The sequence below is a fragment of the Podarcis gaigeae genome (genome assembly GCF_964106915.1).
Source record: "Podarcis gaigeae genome assembly, chromosome: 14".
Taxonomy (NCBI): domain Eukaryota; kingdom Metazoa; phylum Chordata; class Lepidosauria; order Squamata; family Lacertidae; genus Podarcis; species Podarcis gaigeae.
In genome coordinates, this window is record NC_139690.1 from 45,666,408 (window position 1) to 45,680,034 (window position 13,627).

A 13,627-nucleotide genomic window follows, 5' to 3' on the forward strand; every position below is an offset into this window, starting at 1 on the left:
ATGGACACGGATGGAAGAACTTACCGTATTTTTCGCTCTATAGGACGCACTGGACCACAGGACGCACATTGATTTAGAGGGGGAGAACAAAAAAAAAAAAATCTCCCCCCTCTGCTCAGCGCCCCTTCAGCGAAGCGGCAGGAGAAACGGAGCCCCTTCCATTTCTCCTCCCGCTTGGCTGAAGGGGCGCTGCACAACTCTCCCTCTCTGCTGAAGCCAGGAGAGTCTTGCTCTCCTGGCTTCAGCGAAAGGAACCTGAAGCCTGCAGAGTGCAGCGGGAACTCGCGCTGCGCTCCACAGGCTTCAGGCGGCTATCCCTGAAGCCTGGAGAGCGAGAGGGGTCGGTGCGAGAGGTCGGTGCCTCTCGCTCTCCAGGCTTCAGCGAAAGCAACGCGAAGCCTCCAGAGCATGGAGGGAGCGCTCTCTCTGCGCTTCAGAGGCTTCGCGTTGCTATCGCTGAAGCCAAGGAGCCTGCATTCGCTCCATAGGACGCACACACATTTCCCCTTCATTTTGGAGGGGGAAAAGTGCATCCTATAGAGCGAAAAATACAGTACTATTACTCAGCATGGAGGCAGGAATTATTGGGGGTAAAGTTGACATTAAAGGGAAAAAAACCATGGATGACATTTATTAATATTAAAGTCACCTATGGTGTTTTCCAAGATGGATGGTTTATTGAGCATCCATCAGGATTTGTTTGCATGTACAACATTGGCTCTCCGCTGAGCTTTGACTCTGATTTGTGTGTGTGGCAATTCCCCATCCCTTTAGTTACTGCCAAAAGACCGGTTTTGTGGGGAAGTATATTAGATGCACAAAAGCACCGAAACCCTCTGGTTCTGCCAATGTGCGGTTGATTCCCACCCATAAATAGCAAGAATCAGGAGGCGCCCTTTGAGTCTGCCCAGGCAAAGTGCAGAAAGCAATGTCAGTCATCTTCCAAGACTTGTTTTCATGCCTGCGAAGGCGCGTGCAGAAACACAGAGCAATTCAGGGCTTCCCCCCCTCCCCTCCCCTCCTCCCGCCCCCATTCTGATCTAAAGGCAGCGCGGAGCAAAAAGTCAAATCCTCGTATGTCATGCAGGAATATATTCTCAGGGAACCCGTCATTAGATCATTGTTTCCTCCGGTGCCCTGTTCAAAGAGACTCTCTTGCCCTAGGCCTCCACCTCCGAGTCTCTATATATAGCCTTACTTTCATTTCTAAAACCGTCTGTTTTAAATTTCTGAAAAGAGATCTTGGGCTGGGCCTCCGCCAAGTTCAGATACTGCGCATTCCTAACTTACAGTGCAAATGGATTCCATACTGTTACAAAAGTTGGGTGCCACCCACACTCCTTGCTGGGTGGCAGCAAAATTCCAAGGGGGTCTGTGTTCCTTTGGAGAATTTAGACACGGCGGGGACTGTGATAGTTTTAAGGAATATGGTTTATTCACCTGTTTACGCCTTCAGGCTGCATGGAGGGAGTCCAGATCTTACATCATGGTCATTTCAAGAGGAGCTGGTCCCCCACAGCAGGGCAGCCCTGGAGTCCAAGGCTTCTCTCTGAATCACCTCTGCAGCCAGCCTGCCCAAAGTGGATCCATAGCTGTATTCCGAATAGGATTCCTCGCAAGGAAAGGGAAAAGTTGACAGCTATGAGTGGATGTAATGTATTTCTGACGTGTTCGTTTCTGTAAACAATTTCCCACAAATGCAGGCCTTTGATTTGGGTGGAGAACGGCATCGCAAAGTTTGGATAAGCACAAGTTTGGAGGACGGCTGTGTTTCGCTTCTTATCTGGTTTCAAGAAGGGCAAATCGGATAAATACATCACAAAATACATCACCTCCTTCTTTACGACTTACCGTATTGGCATGAATATAAGCCTCTCTTCCCCCCCCCCCTCCAAATTCTGACCATGAAAAGTTAAAAATGCAGCTTAAATTTGCGACCTTACAGAAATAGGCTTTTACGCTATCGCTGCTGAAACAGACATACAGTAAAACGGAACGGGTGTGAGTTCCTGTGGAATTTTAAGGGAGCGGCTTATATTTGGGTATTGTCTTTTTTTTCTTTCCCCCCTTTGAAATTTAAAGGTGTGGCTTATATTCAGGTATGGTTTATATTCAGGCCAATACGGTACATCGGCATGACCCAGGACCAACTCAGCACCTGAAATTGCCATCTCGCAGCAGGCTAACAGTATCACCTGGCTTGGGGTACCCTATGATCCTATGGTGTTTTTAAGTACACAGTCCTGAACTACTGTGTCCCCTTCTCCCTCTGGATTCAAAGGGCTGTTTCATCACCTCCACCCCTTCCACAAACAAGGCAATCTTTACAGGATTAGTCTCCTTGGAGGGCGAAATCCGGGAGACTTTTCTGGCACCTGCTCATTAATCTATTTGCAAATATTCAGGCTGAGCCCTGTGAGGCCCCTTTGGTTCTCTTCATTTTAAAGCACTTCAAACAGTTGTGGCTTCCCTCAAAGGATCCTGGGAGCTGTAGTTTGGCACTGAGAGTTTTTTCGGCGACCCCCCCGGGAGTTCCCTTCACAGAGCTACAATTCCCCGAGTTCCCTGGAAAGAGGGTTTGATTGCTAAACCACACTGAGTATCATAGCTCTGTGAGAAGCAAAGGGGGTCTCCGAACAACTCTCGGCACCGTTAGGAAACTACAGCTCCCAGAATTCTTTGAGGGAAGCCAAGTGGTTCAATACTGCATTTAATGTCCAGGGCAGACGGGAGCTTGAGTAGATGGAATAGGAAAAAGGGAGGGCCAGACTGACAAGACGTGAGGCAAATGGTGTCCAGGAGGCCTGGTGAATAATAGGCTGGGAGGGTCTATGACCCATAGAGAAGAAGAAGAAGAAGAAGAAGAAGAAGAAGAAGAAGAAGAAGAAGAAGAAGAAGAAGAAGAAGAAGAAGAAGAATTTATACCCCGCCCATCTGGCTGGGTTTCCCCAGCCACTCTGGGCGGCTTCCAATAGACCACTAAAATACAATAACCTATTAAACATTAAAAGCTTCCCTAAACAGGGCTGCCTTCAGATGTCTTCTAAAAGTTTGGTAGTTATTTTTCTCTTTGACATCTGGTGGGCGGGCGTTCCACAAGGTGGGTGCCACTACCAAGAAGGCCCACTACCTGGTTCCCTGTAACTTGGCTTCTCATAGCAAGGGAACCGCCAGAAGGCCCTCGGCGCTGGACCTCAGTGTCTGGGCAGAACAATGGAGGTGGAGACGCTCCTTCAGGTATACTGGACCAAGGCCGTTTAGGGTTTTAAAGGTCAGCACCAACACTTTGAATTGTGCTCGGAAACGTACTCAAGCTCAAGTTGAGGAACCGAACTGTATAGATCAGCTCTTTTTTATGTTGGACTATCAGGAGGCATCCCCAAGCAGCATGCTATAATGTGTGGGAAGAGGAGTGGGAAAGTGCACTGCTGCTCCTCACAGCCATGAGGACTAAAAACTTCTTTTGCAGGGTTTTCATTTTCAAATAAATACTTTGGCAACATGCAAGTTTGTCCCCCACCAACACGAACACAAATAATGTCCAGAGTATTTCCTGAGGAGTTGCATATCTACATCTCCAGCAAAATAGCAAAATAGCAAAATAGGATTAGATTCCTTCTAATCCTTCTGATTTTTGACTCAACACATGACACAGTGATGTGTGTGCATGCGCATCCACACATATAAATTCGAGTATACGGGATGGGCAAACATGTCCATTTCAGTTTTTCTCCATTTGCCATTTCCCCAGGTTCAGTTCTCCACATCCCTGAATCAGTTTGCCTCCCCCCCCCCCCGAAGAGAAGACTTTGTGAAAATTCACCAGCATGCAGGCGAACATTTCTCCTAGAATTCACACGTTTTTGCAAAGGAATTCAGCCCGATCGACTGCATCTTGGCATGTTGCTTCCACTATAACAGATTCGTTTTTGCACAAAGTGCTTGGCTGGAGAACTGCGTTGCAAAATTAGGTAGATTGCTGTGTTTCAGAAAGCATGAGTTAGATAGGTTGGCTTTTAAGCGTGAACTAAATCCAGTTTCCCACCCCACCCCCGGTCCCCAGTTTACAACTGGAGTGAGGTCTGGATCATGCAGGCAAAGCCTCCCAGTGCTTCTTGCAGCTAGCGACCCGTCCAGGATTAGCCAAGCAGTGCAATCGCGAGATGGCCTTCAGAGAGTCTTTGTGGACTGCCGTTTCTTCCATAATCTGGCTGCATTCTTTCCCTTCCTCAGCAATGTCAGGGTCTGAGCAGAGGACAAAGTGGCATTTTGTTCCCCTTTCTGGAACAAGTAGTCACTTCGCGGCCACATGGGGCAGGGAGGGAGGGAAAGGCACAAAATAAGCAATTAAGATTCCTCTTAATGTTGTCAGACTTCCTGCATACAGAACATTCTTCTAAGGTTTGCAGAGCTAACACCCATTCGATGCAGGCGAAGTGTTCTGGAACGTGGAGAGCTGGTAGCCGGGATTGCCAAATACCTCACACCTCCGTGCAAAAAAAGATAAATTCAACCTACCATCTGCGGCATGCTCACAGGGAGTCAGACCATTGGTCCTCACAGCCACATTTGGCTGCTGCATTCTAGTTTTAGAAGCAGCTTTCTTCTAAGATCTCAGGAAGGTGTCCACCATCTTTAAGATTTATCCATGGTACAGTGGTGCCTCGCAAGATGAAAATAATTCGTTCTGCGAGTCGCTTCGTCTCGCGATTTTTTTGTCTTGCGGAGCAAGCCCATAGGGAAATTAGTCTTGTGAAGCACCTCGAAAAACGGAAAACCCTTTCGTCTAGCGAGTTTTTCGTCTTGCGAGGCATTCGTCTTGCGGGGCACCACTGTACTTATGCCTCCCTCCTTCCATCCTAATAGACTTGTGGAGCGGCTTTTGCTTAGGCTTGGGATTGGAAAAGGCATGGCACATGAGGAAAACGGGAGGAGAGGGAGGCGGAAAAAAGCAAGTTCTTAAAGTGGATTTTGTGTGCTGTTTTCACTCTCAGCCTAACCTACCTCACAGGGTTGTTGTGAGGATGGAAACAAGAAGGAGAACCATGTCTATCACCTTGAGCTCCTTGGAAGATAAAGGTGGTCTATAAATGTAAGAAGCAAATAAATGTTTCTACACGTCACTTGACTGGAGATGTGGACTGAAAAATTTGGAGAAGTGCACATTTTGAACGATGGCTGTGTTTCGAGGGAAGTAAGAGTCCTGTTCTTTTCTGCCTTGCTGAGTCTCCACCTGGAGTCCTGTGTCCAATTCTGGGCACCACAGTTTAAGAAGGATGTTGACAAGCTGAGGAATGGTTGAAGGAGCTGGTGTGTTTAGCCTGGGAAAGAGGAGACTGAGAGGAGATAGGATTTGTTGTTGTTTAGTCATTTAGTTGTGTCCGACACTTTGTGACCCCATGGACCAGAGCCACCCAGGCACTCCTGTCTTCCACTGCCTCCCGCAGTTTGGTCAAACTCATGCTGGTAGCTTCAAGAACACTGCCCAACCATCTCGTCCTCTGTCATCCCCTTCTCCTTGTGTCCTCAATCTTTCCCAACATCAGGGTCTTTTCCAGGGAGTCTTCTCTTCTCATGAGGTAGCCAAAGTATTGGAGCCTCAGCTTCAGGATCTATTCTTCCAGTGAGTACTCAGGGCTGATTTCCTTCAGAATGGATCGGTTTGATCTTCTTGCAGTCCATGGGACGCTAGCCATCTTCAAATACCTCAAGGGCTGTCCCAGGGAAGATGGAGCAAGCTTGTTTTCTCCTACTGTGGACACTAAAAGCTGTTTGACAGGCGAATGGACTCCCTCAGGAGGTTGTGGACTCTTCTTCTGTGTAGGTTTTTAAGCAGAGTTTGGGTGGCTTTGAGGTCCAGCTCTGAGGGCCTTCTGACAGTTCCCTCACTGCGAGAAGCCAAGTTACAGGGAACCAGGCAGAGGGCCTTCTCGCTGGTGGCGCCCGCCCTGTGGAACACCCTCCCATCAGATGTCAAGGAAATAAACAACTCTCTGACTTTTAGAAGACATCTGAGGCAGCCCTGTTTAGGGAAGCTTTTAATGTTTGATGCATTACTGTATTTTAATATTTTGTTGGAAGCCGCCCAGAGTGGGCGGGTTATAAATATTATTATTATTATTTGGGTGGTTATTATTATTATTATTATTGATGTTTTGGTTGAGATTCCTGCACTGCAGAGGGTTGGACTAGATGACCATCAGGGTCCCTTCCAACTCTACAATTCTGTGGTTCAGTCTGCATATGGTTTCAGGAAATGAACATCACTCAGGGTTGCCTACAAATACGAACTGACCTGAACTTCTCTACCCCCATTTTCAATCGCTGATCTCGTTCCCACCATTCACTATAACCCGCATCTGCTAGGAATACGCAAATCTGTCAATTTCAGTTTCTCATTCCCTCTCCAGCCATCTTAAGCTCAGTTCACCACATTTTTGTCTGTTTGCTTTTTTAAAATAGCTTTTATGAGTCCTCACCAAAATTCATAAGCATTTCTCCTAATGCACACATCTTAGATGAAACTACTCTGAATATAATACACCTTTTACACTATTCTAATCATATATATGGACGCGGGTGGTGCTGTGGGTTAAACCACAGAGCCTAGGACTTGCCAATCAGAAGGTGGTCTGAATCCCTGTGACAGGGTGAGCTCCCGTTGCTCGGTCCCAGCTCCTGCCAACCTAGCAGTTCGAAAGCACGTCAAAGTGCAAGTAGATAAATAGTTTCCGCTCCGGCGGGAAGGTAAACGGCGTTTCCGTGTGCTGCTCTGGTTCACCAGAAGCGGATTAGTCATGCTGGCCACATGACCCAGAAGCTGTACACCGGCTCCCTCGGCCAATAAAGCGAGTTGAGCGCAGCAACCCCAGCGTCGGCCATGACTGGACCTAATGGTCAGGGGTCCCTTTACCTTTACCTTTAATCATATTTATGCACATTTCACTATTTATATGCAGTGGTACCTCAGGTTACATACGCTTCAGGTTACAGACTCCGCTAACCCAGAAATAGTGCTTCAGGTTAAGAACTTTGCTTCAGGATGAGAACAGAAATTGTGCTCCGGCGGCACGGCGGTAGCAGGAGGCCCCATTAACTAAAGCGGTGCTTCAGGCGAAGAACAGTTTCAGGTTAAGAACGGACCTCTGGAACAAATTAAGTACTTAACCCGAGGTACCACTGTATGCACCTTTGTATCCATTTTATTTTTATTTTTTTACCAGAAGGCAGCATTGCAATGTTTGGAGAAGGGCAAAATTCAGTTTGCTTCTGCTTCCAGGAATGGTGAGTTGGTTCATGCAGAAACACAAACCAAATCTGGTTTCTTGCCCACCCTTAGCAACTGCTGTGGATGCAAAACTGCTCTCCTGAGTCTCTTCTCCAACTCTCCGTATGTCAAGGCACAGGTTAAAGCTCTGTTGCGGTCGAGAAAGAACACAGCGTCCACAGAAGACAGAGAGCTGGGCCAGAGCTCAAGGCAGCCTCCTCAGTTCAGGCCATAAATTAACGATGGGGGGATTGTTTCTATGCCACAGATGAAGAAAGCTCTCTCTCCCGGAGCTGTTTAGGCCTTCAAGTGGAGCCAAATATTTGAGCTCATCTTTAGCTGGTGCTCAGAAAAAAAGGTGGACTGGTGTTCGAAACTACAGAGGGAAGGGCCCGAAACGCTCCGTACAGAAGGAATGAATCAGCCTAACCTGGCAAGGACCTGGGTCCATGGAGAAAGTAAGGAAACCACATTTGGAGTTTCAGCTTGCAGCATTAACCCGTTTCTAGTCCTAAGAACCATCGCTGCCAGGAATACCTGGAGAATTTATTGACTGAACTGCAACTTGTTTCTGCTCTTTGAGAAGTCCCCCCCCCCTTTCTTTTTCCCTTTGGTCCGAGACAGAATAGAAAGATTCATCATCTGTGGAGAGAAGAGCGAGGCAGACAGTAGATTCTTTGCCCACCCTCCAGAAGACGGGAGGTGTTGTTTGATGTTGTGATGCAGCTGGAACGGATGGGCCAAAGACCTTTGGGTAACTGAGTTGGAAAATACAGGTGCCGCCATTCAACATGCAGCAAAGTCTGCAGGGAAATTCTCCTGCACTGAAACTAATACAGTGCTACCTTGCAAGACGAATGCCTCGTAAGACGAAAAACTCGCAAGACGAAAGAGTTTTTCGGGTTTTTTTTTAGTTGCTTCGCAAGACGAATTTCCCTATGGGCTTGCTTCGCAAGACGAAAACGTCTTGCAAGTTTGTTTCCTTTTTCTTAAAACCGTTAATACCCAGGGTGCATTCAGGGGGTGCAGTTGCGACTTGACTTCGAGGAGCAACTCATAGCACGTAGAGTGGTAGCCTTTTTTTGAGGTTTTTGAAGACTTTGGTGATTTTTGAAGCTTTTCCAAAATCCGTGCTTCGCAAGACGAAAAATTTTCAAGACGAAAAAACTTACAGAACGAATTAATTTCGTCTTGCGAGGTACCACTGTAGTGACATTATGTGCCAGGGGGTTGTATCTCTGGTGACCGACACTTTGCGTTCCTTCTGGGGTGGGTTGTCCATCTTTGGTCCTCACCCTACACTCAGCTCTTACCTGTGGCTCCTAGAAGCTGTCAGCATGCAACAGCAGCCATGCCCCAGGAAACAATAATAGTAGTAATAGTAGTAGTAGTAGTAGTAATAGTAATAGTAATAGTAATAGTAGTAATAGTAATAGTAATAGTAATAGTAATAATAATAATAATTTATTATTTGTACCCCGCCCATCTGGCTGGGTTTCCCCAGCCACTCTGGGTGACTTCCAACAAAGACAAAAAATACCCTAAAATGTCACACATTAAAAACTTCCCTGGGCCTTCAGGGCTGCCTTCAGATGTCTTCTGAATGTCAGGTAGTTGTTTATCTCTTTGACATCTGACAGGAGGGCTTTCCACAGGGTGGGTGCCACTACCAAGAAGGCCCTCTGCCTGGTTCCCTGTAGCTTTGCTTCTCACAGTGAGGGAACCGCCAGAAGGCCCTCGGCGCTGGACCTCAGCGTCCGGGCAGAACGATGGGGGTGGAGACGCTCCTTCAGGTATACTGAAGGCTCTGACTGGCCAGCTAAACCAAGTGAAGGTAGCTGATGGGTCTCAAACCCTCAGTGAGTTATGGACTTCCCCTGCCTGTGAAGACAGGCTCTGAGGAATGAGACCAATAGGAGTTCCAATGGTCACACAGACAGTTTCTTCACATGCTGTAGAAGGAAGTGATGGGCAGATGGTTCTCATCCACCTTGGAAGGTTGCCCGTCTAGGATAGGGTTACCAGACGTCCCTGTTTCCCAGATTTGTAAATTTGTCCCTGGACAAATTCCGTCCCCGGAATGTCCCCAGATTTCATTAAATGTCCCCAGGAAACATGGCAGCAGTGGCAGCAGTCTCAGCAGCCTGGAGTCAGGCTCCATTGAAAAAAGCCTCTCACCCAACGCCCTGTGGGCTGGCCGGAGAAAGGCCAAGAGGGCAGTGTGGCCGTGGGGGCAGCAAGCAAGGGCAGAGTGCCTGGCCGGTGGCAGAAGGGGCTGGGCGAGGTGGGCTGGGTTTCCGTGGCAGACGGAGGGCCCATGAGGAGTGGCTGTGGTGGCAGCGATTGATAAAGCCGTTGGCCAGGTGGCCTTGGCCCGCTGCCGGGTGAGCTGCCGCCCATTTGCTTTTGCTTTTTGCCTCATCACCTCATCCGGCGCTCGCTTGCTCGTGAAGGTGGAGGGAGACCAGGCCAACCTGGGTAGACCTCGCACGGGATTAAAACTGCTGCATATTTATATATGCGGCAGATCTTTTTGAGCTCCCAATACGTGTAAGGTGAAGAAATGCTGGATTTAATACATTGCATGGAGGGTTTCTTTTGTTTTTAATTAACCAAAGCTCAGTTTTAAAGCAAACTTTGATCTGTGGTGTTGACTTTTTTTTCTTATTCCCCCCCCCCATTCTATTATTGAATGATTGATTGATTTTAAGTGTCCCCGGCTTTATTGAAAAAAAATCTGGTAACCTTAATCTAGGTGAAGGAAAACACTGACCCTAAACTTCTGCTACCTTGCAGGGTATCCTTGAGAGAAGAAAAGGCTCAGGAGTAAATTCTCCACAAATCCATCCTTAAGTTGGTTGGATGGTACCATGTCTGCCTCCGTCCAGGAACACCTGCAGCCAAGCTGGTGACAAATGTCGTGCTCTGCTTTTCCTTTGGACCCCTCAGCCAGGCAGAGAGGGAGGTCTTGTTGTCTGGGCAGCCCAGTTCCTCCAGTCACACTGCCCAGGCTTGCACCCCACTCTGGTGCTGTTAACACAGTGGTTTGACTTCAGCCCCAGAGGTGTACTCCATTGTCTCTCAAGACAGACAGATGCCAGCAACAGTAACTGCCAGGTTCCTGCCTTGGTTTCAATGGGCTGACTGGACTGGGCGCCACAGGTCAAAACTGCCTGTCCTTCAGGAAAACAGAAAGGTGTATTATGTTGAGTCAGGCTCTGTCTAGTTCAGTATTCTTGACACAGGAACTGGGAATGGCTCTTTAGGTTTCCAAGATTGGGAATTTCCCAGCTGTAACCTGGAGATGGGACACAGGTGCCGCTGTGGGTTAAACCACAGAGCCTAGGACTTGCCAATCAGAAGGTTGGCGATTTGAATCCCTGCGACGGGGTGAGCTCCCGTTGCTCGGTCCCTGCTCCTGCCAACCTAGCAGTTTGAAAGCACTGGCATTAGTGATACAGTGTGAAAAAACATGCAAAAATGTAATAGAAAAAAGGTGAATGACAAAAGTTTTATTATGTCAAAGGTAAATAATATGTTAAGGGTATTTAAATATAAGGAGGAAAGATTGGAGACATAATAGAGTGATTGTAATAATTAGAAATGATTTCTGAAAGAGGGTTAGGATTTGCTGTATTTGATTGGGTAAAGAGGAACACAAAAAAGGGAGGCGTGAGGAAGTCAAGAAAGAAAGTTAATCAAGTATGAATTTAAAAGCTGGAGTTTTTACCTCTTTTTTATTATTGTTAATTTTATTTTTTCTGTATGTTGTTTTTTTCTTTGGATCTGTTTTATGTGTATAAAAACTTAATAAATATATATTTTTTTAAAAAACGAAAGCACGTCAAAGTGCAAATCGATAAATAGATACCACTCTGGCAGGAAGGTAAACGGTGTTTCCGTGCGCTGCTCTGGTTCGCCAGAAGCAGCTTAGTCATGCTGGCCACATGACCCGGAAGCTATACGCCGGCTCCCTCGGCCAATAAAGCGAGATGAGCGCCCCAACCCCAGAGTCGGCCACGGCTGGACCTAACGGTCTGGGGTCCCTTTACCTTTACCTTTAACCTGGAGATGCTGGGGCCAAATCTGGGGATGTCAGCAGGCAAAACAGATCGTCTGCAGTTGCAGAAAAGTTTCCCCATCCAGCTGTTTGTGGTGGATCTAGTGGAGCTTTCTTTCTCTGTGTGTGCAAAAGTTTCCTACCCACTGCGGGTGCTGGAGACAGGAGAAGAAGGGAAGGGGGAACGACCAGGGTGGGCGGAGAGACTTTGCTAGGTTTGTCCTTCTGCAAAATGTCATCTGGCGTCATTGGCTTTGGCGTTTGGACAAAGCGGACCTCTTGCCGCCCTGTCTTGCCGCCACCAAATATGCAGAGCACTGGCTCTCGTGGGTGTGCTGGGCATAACAAAGGCTTGCAGTGAAGGAGGATGGCCGGTCCTTCAAGTAGGCTCTAAAACCAGGCCACGTTCCAGCTTCTGAAGAGTCCCTAGGCAGCAGGACCCGGGAGAGAAGTTATTGCCCGTTTGAAAGGGAGTGGAGACGGTGCAGAAGGCTCAGGGAAGGGTGGTGCCCACCGGGCAGACATCGGCCAGCCCCACAAGCTCGGGGGACAGCAGGGAGGCGCAGCGCCGCCATCCCGCTGTTCCTCGACCTGATTTGGTTTCCCTGGCCTGGTTTTTGGGGGGAAATAAAGGGGGGGGGATTTCCTTTATTTCCTCCCAAAAAAACTAGGTGCGTCCTATGGGACGGAGCATCCTATGGGACGAAAAATACGGTAATTTACATTTGACACAACAATTTAGAAAGAGTAAAAATTTCAAGGTCTTAGAACAAAAGATGGAAGTCAATATGTGTATATGTACATAATGATTAGAATGATGATATGGTTTTATTTGTAGATGTGTGTGTTTTTTGTGTTTTTTCTTTCTTGTTTGTACTGCTTTATTTTGGATTCAATGTTTGTAATTTTTGTTGTAATTCTGCATTGAAAATAAAATAAAATTATATTTTAACCTGTATTTTAAATTGGGGGTTTTGGCTCTTTTTTTTTGTAATTTTACTGATGTTAGCCGCCCTGAACCTGGCTCTGGCCAGGGAGGGAGGGGTATAAATAAAAAAAAATATTATTATTGATGGAAGGCAGTACCAGAGGAAAGCAGAGCAAATCGTTTGGCACCAGCTTGTCTGCAGGAGTCACTGGAAGGAGGAGCACATATAAAGGTATAAATTAGTAAATAGAGATTCTGATTGTCCACTGGGATAACAAGATGCTGGGCTAGATGAACCACTTGCCTGATTCAGTAGGCTCTGAATACTCCTGAATGTACACCTCCCGGTCATTATATAGTCAGCAAAGATGCACCACGGCTTGGAGCAGTAGTAGCTCCCTTCTCTCTAGGCCCAGTTGATTCCTTTGCACCAAACACCTGCACATAACGACAGAGAGACGTTTAATGGAGGAAGTGCCATCTCTCCACTCCACAATGGAACCTGCATGTTCAGAGGCAGTCTACCTTATGCGTGCCGGATCAAAGGGGGCAAGAAGCAGGAGGGCTGCTGCCCTTCAGCCCTGCTTCGTGGGCACCTGGCTGGCTCCTGTTGGAAGCAGAACAGCGGGAGGAGACAGCCGTTCCAGCGAGGCTCCCCTCGCATCCTTAAGTGGAACAGCAAAGCTGACTCACAGCTGTAGCCGATTATGCATCCTGTTCCGGGCTCCTCGTTTTATCTTTCTGATCGCAAACAAACTCTGCCCACTCAAGGGAAAGCCGGTCCAGTGCAAGGCTGGCTTGAGGCAAGCAGGAGGGAAATCAGGAAACACAGCTGAGGCCAGATTCCTCCTACCCACCGCCCAGCCGTGCTTCCCCTCTGGTGCCCTGTGTTTGGAATATTCGAATCCCACCACAGCCGTTCGTTTCGTTTTCTTTAGGGAGGGCGTAGACTGCAGGGATCAGCAAACCTTTTCAGCAGGGTGCCGGTCCACAGACCTTGTGGGGGGCCTGGACTATATTTTGGAAAAAAGAAGAAAAAAGAATTCCTGTGCCCCACAAATAACCCAGAGATGCATTTTAAATAAAAGCACACATTCTACTCATGTAAAAACATGCTGATTCCCGGACCATCCGTGGGCCGGATTTAGAAGGCGATTGGGCCGGATCCGGCCCACAGGCCTTAGTCCATCTCCGAGGGCCTTCTGGCAGTTTCCTCGCTGCCATGTTACAGGGAACCAGGCAGAGGGCCTTCTCGGTAGTGGCACCCGCCCTGTGGAACGCCTTCCCACCTGATGTCAAAGAGAGAAAACAACTACCAGACTTTTAGAAGACATCTGAAGGCAGGCCTGTTTAGGGAAGCTTTTAATGTTTA

At 47.7% G+C, this 13,627-nt stretch overlaps 1 protein-coding gene across 1 annotated transcript in view; it reads left to right on the forward strand.

Annotated features, from left to right (window-relative positions):
- Nucleotides 1-13,627, forward strand: part of LOC310831093 (myosin-11) — a 1,553,087-nt gene that overhangs the window by 502,141 nt on the left and 1,037,319 nt on the right. The window lies entirely within an intron of this gene.